We start from the raw sequence: 6,679 nt of genomic DNA, 5'->3' as shown, positions 1-6,679 counted from the left end.
AAGGTTAAATCCCTTATCTGTACTCTAACCATTTGAAATTCTCGGAGCCTCTCCAAACCAAAGATACATTTGCCATTGGAGTTGTCCAATTCATTCAACGCTGCTACTGTTTCTCTTTCTCATTCTGCTATTTTAAATGGAAGTTCGCCCAATGGAAAATATTCTATGGGAAAGTATTCGAGATTGTTTAGCAGGAGAATATCTTGTGGTAACTTTTGTATCCCATAAGAAACCAAACTCAACCGTGTCAGTTGAGTCAACCGTCCAAAAGTATTCGACAAGCATTTCAATCGCAGGCAATTTCTCACCCACGAATCCTTCAAGCTATTGAGGGAACTGAGGGAAGATGGCAGCGCTTCCAACAAATGGTCCCCTAAATGCAGAACCTCCAAGTTGCATAGATCTCCAATACCGCTGGTCAATTCTTTTAAATCGACATCCAACAAACATAATTTTTCCAGGAACCGTTGATGTGCGACATGGGGAGGAAATTATTTCACCTTGGAACAACATGAAAGATCCAAGAATTCCAGTGTGGTAATATTTCCAAGTGTCTCTTTGGAAATGGTCACATTCCTACATTCCTTCAAAGAGAGATGTTTGTGTTGAGTCAAATTCCCAAAAGAATTTGGCAGCATCTCCAAGTGGGAACAATAAGACAAATTGATGGACTAGAGGTTTGGTAGCTTTCCGATGGAATCAAGTATTATCTCCAAACTGGTAGCATAAGACAAAACAATGTGCTGAAGATTTGTTAGCTTTCGCAGGGATTCAGGCAACGATCTCATTCTTGTGAAATGTCTTAAGACCAAGTATGTCAAAGAGTGCATATAACAAAATTCCTCTCGCAAAGTTTTGTGTTGGACAGTCCCATCATAATCCACAACAATATTTTCAAGGTACTTCAGTTGTCCTATGTGTTGGGAATTTCTGATAATTCCAAACAAAATAAACAGAAGAAAAATGCTATGTTTCTTAGCACAACGGAACAACAAAAAAATTGTTTCTGGAGAACAGAGTTTTACATATACATAGAGAAACTTATGTTCATTAATAAGACTGCCTGTTACAAAAGGGTCTTCCTCTTCCAGAGGGATTACAACGGGAACGCTTCAGTTCCACACAAAAAAAAAAAAATTACTCTATCTCTCCTCTTAAAATTTACACTACTGTGTCTGCACTGATAAACTTGCGCTGCTGCATCTACTACATTACATTTTCCATGTTCCATAAACAATAAAACAAGACATTACATTTTTTTACTATGCCATAATCCCATGAAAAATAAAACAATAAAATTAAAGTCTTTTACCTACGTTTACCAACCGTAGTAAATTTTCATTTATTGTTTCACTGACAAAACCGGCGGTCAATGAAAATTTCACTTCACGTCACGTAATATGGTGCAGGCCTGTACATCAACCATTGATTTAATCGGACGACTGAGATCGGTTTGAAGAAAGGTGAGATATGCGATTTGTGATAGGATCACATCGCAATGTCGTGTCGACGGAAGAGAAAGAGTGAAGCACTAACATATGGGTGAAATTTGCGATTTGCGATCGAATAGCATGACAGAGTCACAATCGGCAGAAGACACAGGGCGTAACGAAGGCAATAGGGCGTGGATGACATTTGTGATATGCGATTTGATCGCATCGCAAAATCGCAATCAGAATACATAGGAGTGCAACGGGTTAATGTGCGATAGCGATCAAATCACATTGCAAAGGGAAGAGAACGGAAATAGCGGGGAATCCACAGGTGGTTTTACAAAAATAAATGCTGTAGTTGGAATTATCATTTCAACACTCCCCTTTAATTTCAACTGCTGGGTTATCAGTCATACCCAAACATTTCCTTAAAAACTCAAAACTTTTATGCCCCAATGGTTTGGTCAAGATGTCTGCGACCTGCTCCTGTGTTCTGCAATGTTGTAAAACAATTTCTCCATTGTTTACCAATTCGCTGATGTAATGAAACTTTGTGTCAATGTGTTTCCTTCTCTTATGAAACACAAAATTCTTGGACAATGCAATAGCTGAGCTATTGTCACAAAAAATCACAGTTCCTTTTGCTTGCTCTTGGCATAAACTCCTTAACATCCTTCTCATCCAAATTTCTTGACATGCTATTGTTGTAGCTGCCACATATTCTGCCTCTGCTGTAGACAACGCTACAGTAGGTTGTTTTTTAGACGTCCATGAAATGGCTCTTGAAACCATGTGAAAAACATAACCGGATGTTCTTTTCCAATCATCTACACTTCCAGCCCAATCAATATCAGTGTATCCAATTAAATTTGAACATTCTGAAGTAGTATATAAAATGCCAAACCTTTTAGTACCTTTAACATATCTCAGAATCCTTTTTGCTACCTGCCAATGTGCTTCTTTTGGCCTCTCCATGAATTTGGAAATTAAGCTAACAACATACATTATATCCGGCCTGGTTGCAGTCAAATACATGAGGCTGCCAACTATGCTCTTGTACAAACTAGGATCAAAATCCTTGTTGTTGTCCTCTTTGCTGAGTTTTAATCCCATCACTGTGGGAGTGATTGCTGCTTTGCTCTCTTGCATATTAAATCTTTCCAACACTTCATTAACATATTTCGCCTGTGAGATAAAAATCCCATTTCCATTTTGTTCTACTTCTATTCCAAAGAAGTATCTCAGCAAACCCATGTCAGTCATTTCAAATTCTTCTTTCATGACTGTTTTGAAATTTTCAATAAGGTAATCATCATTACTTGTGAAAATAACATCATCAACATATAACACAACAATTAGTAATTTACCATCCTTTTCTTTGATGTAGAGGGTGGGTTCTCCCTCACATTTTTCAAATCCATTTTCCAGTAGATAGGAATCTATCCTACTGTACCACGCTCTTGGTGCTTGTTTCGGCCCATAAAGAGCTTTCTTCAATCTGCACACTTTGTGCTCTTGGCCTTTCTTTTCATAGCCTAGAGGTTGTTCAATGTAGACCTATTCCTTTAACACTCCATTTAGGAATGTTGACTTCACATCCATTTGGTAAACTTTCCACTTGTTTTGTGCTGCTATGGACAACACTGCTCTCACTGTTTCCATTCTAGCAACCGGTGCAAAAGTTTCCTCATAGTCTCTCCCATATTGCTGCTTGTTTCCTTTGACAACCAGTGTTGCCTTGTGTCTTTCTATTTTTCCTTCAGCAGTACTCTTGGTCTTGTAGACCCATTTAACTCCAATGACTTCCTTTCCTTTTGGTAGTTCAACTAAATCCCATGTCTTGTTTCTTTCTATGGCATTGATCTCCTCATCCATAGCTTCTATCCATTTCCTATCCTTAATTGCTTCTTCGAAATGAACAGGGTCATCAACATGACAATATAAAGAAAACAAAGAGTTCATACCTTCATTTGTTGCCTCTTGTTAATAAATATCACTTAAATTTCTGAACTTCTTACCTCTTTCATTTGGTATGCAAGCGCTTGAAGGAGCACTTGAATTTCCTCCTTGTGATGTGCTTGGAGAAGCACTTTCATTTCTCCTCAACGGTGTCTGTTGCTACCCTTGTGTTGGTGCTGCTGTTTGGGGATGTATTTCAGCCATCTCCTCATCATCTTCATCATGTGACAAAGAGTTTTTAACATTCACTGTTTTCTCTATGCTTCCATCCCAAGCTTCCTCCTCAATGAACTGAATATCTCTACTCACAATAAGCTTCTTGGTGGATGGGTTATACAACCTATAAGCTTTGGATTCCTCACTGTATCCAATGAAAATACATTTCTCCCCTTTGCTATCCAACTTCTTCCTTAGTTGATCTGGAATGTGTGCATAAGCCACACATCCAAAAACTTTCATGTGGGTGACTCCTTGCTTTGTCCCACTCCATGCTTCTTCCGGCACTCTGTTCATGACTGCTTTTGTAGGGCATCTATTCAAAATGTACGCTACACAGTGTACAACTTCAACCCAATAATCATTTGGAAAATGCTTTGCCTTTAACATACTCCTCGCCATATCCATGATTGTCCTATTCTTCCTTTTGGCAACTCCATTTTGCTGCAGAGTGTACCTAGTGGTAAACTGCTTATGAATTCCATTTTCTTGACAAAAACGTAGAAATTCTTTGGAGATATACTCACCTCCTCTATCAGTTCTTAGAAATTTGATATGCAGCCTGCTTTGGTTTTCTACAAGTGATTTGAAATTGCAGAATCTTTCAAACACTTCACTTTTGTTCTTAAGAAAATAAACCCAAGTTTTTCTAGTAAAATCATCAATAAATGTTAGTATATAGTGGCTGCCTGCAAGTGATGGAATTTGCATCGGTCCACATAAATCTGAGTGGACAATCTCTAAGGGTTCTTTTGCCCTTATGCTTTTCCCAGATGGAAAACTTTCTCTGTGTTGTTTCTCCAAGATACAACCTTCACAAAGGCTATTTGGTTTCTCTATCAATGGTAATCCTCTTACCATTCCTTTTCTATTCAACAAGTTAAGACCTCCAAAGTTGAGATGTCCAAATCTCAAGTGCCACAACCAATTTTCATCTTTTGGTTCGCTTTGGAAAGCCTCTTGTGTCACTGCTGCTATTTCTTCTTTATTTTTTAAATCTGCTTTCATCTTGAGAGGGAACATCCTATTCCTTGTCATCTTCACTTCAGCAATACATCGTTTGTTGGGTGCTTTATCCATGATGGTGCATACATCATTCACAAAGAAAACATTGTAACCCTTTTGAACAAGTTGTCCAATACTTAAGAGGTTACATTTCATTCCAGGAACATAATAAACATCTGCTATGGTTTTCTTTTCACCTTTCTTTGTTAAAACATTTACTTCTCCTTTTCCCATAACAGAAACTTTATTATCAGTCCCTAGTGTGACTTGTGACTTCACACTCTGATCTAACATAGAAAACAGAGCTATGGTTCCTGTCATATGGTTACTGCAACTGGAGTCTAGAAACCATACATCTTCACTCTTTTCTTTAGCCATATTACAAGCTTAAAAAAAATTATTTTGGTTGATATTTTCTCTGGTGAGATTTGCACTAGTTCTATTATTCATATCATGCTGCTTCTTCCTACATTCATTTGCATAATGCCCATATTTTTTACAATAGTGACATTGGACATTGGATTTATCATACCTTTGTCCTTGAGCATGATGTTTTCCACTTTGTAGGCTGCTGCCTTGGCCTTGGTTCTAATTTGGATTGCTGCTTCTTCCTTGAGCATTTGCTGGACTGTTTCTTCCACCTCTGTTTTGACTTCTGCCTCTTCCTCTCTTGTTTCCTCTACCTTGACCTCTTCCTCTTCCAAAGAACATTTGGGTCTTAAAGGCATGTTCTAGAGATGAGTTTTCATTCCTACTCAATCTCTGCTCATGTGTTATCAGTGATGCATGTAGTTCATCAACTGAGAAGTTTGTGAGATCCTTTGTCTCTTCTATGGTGGTGACAATCACATCAAACCTTGAGGGTAGGATCCTCAATAGTTTCTCTACAATCCTCCTTTGTTCAAGAATCTCTCCATGAGACCTTATCTATGTGACCAGACCAATCACATGTGTGAAGAATGAGTCAATATTATCTGACTCCTTCATGCAGAGAGTCTCAAAATCTCTCCTCAGCAACTGTAGTTTTGCTGTCTTCACTTTCTCCATGCCTTGATAGGATATCTTGAGAGTTTTCCATGCTTCTTTGGATCTCTTAGCTGCTGCTATCCTTGGAAACACACTCTCATTCACTGCTTGATACAAAACGTAGAGGGTTTTAGAATCCTTCTTCTTATTGCTCTTCAACGGATCTTTCTCTGCCTGAGTTAAATTATTAAACTCATCTTCATCAGCTAGTTCTTCAAAACCATACTCAACAAATTCCCACAAGTCTTGGGAAGCAAGCAAAGCTTTCATAGTTATTTCCCAATAGTCATAGTTTTTTCCATTAAATTGTCGGAGCTGAGTATTACAGATACCCATGCTAGTGCTAGCTCCAGCCATTCTTTCACTCTTAACTATGCTTCAAAATACTTGACTATGTATTTAAAATAACTAATTGTCCTCAACAGTAACACAAAAACTAACTTGAGAGATACCTTGGATTCTTTCTTGACTGAGTCTTCACTCTGCTGGAGAAGCTACTGCAACAAGAAATCCTTCCTTTAGCTTCTTTGACACCTTCAAAGAGCCTGGACAAGCTCCGATACCATGTTGGGAATTTTTGATAATTCCAAACAAAATAAACAAAAGAAAAATGCTTTGTTTCTTAGCACAGCGGAACAACAAAAAAATTGCTTATGGAGAACAGAGTTTTACATATACATAGAGAAAATTATGTTCATTAATAAGACTACCTGTTACAAAAGGGTCTTCCTCTTCCAGAGGGATTACAACAGGAACGCTTCAGTTCCACACACAAAAAATTTACTCTGTCTCTCCTCTTAAAATTTACACTGTTGTGTCTGCACTAATAAACTTGCGTTGCTGCATCCACTACATTACATTTTCCATGTTCCATAAACAATAAAACAGGACATTAATTTTTTTTTACTGTGCCATACTCCCGTGAAAAATAAAACAATAAAATTAAAGGCTTTTACCTACGTTTACCAACCGTAGTAAATTTTCATTTATTGTTTCACTGACAAAACTGGCAGTTAATGAAAATTTCACTTCACATCACG

The sequence above is a fragment of the Pinus tabuliformis genome, chromosome 6 (assembly GCF_031772625.1).
Source record: "Pinus tabuliformis cultivar Carrire ecotype Pingquan chromosome 6, CPIR1, whole genome shotgun sequence".
NCBI classification, from domain to species: Eukaryota; Viridiplantae; Streptophyta; class Pinopsida; order Pinales; family Pinaceae; genus Pinus; species Pinus tabuliformis.
This window is presented reverse-complemented; position numbering follows the sequence as displayed.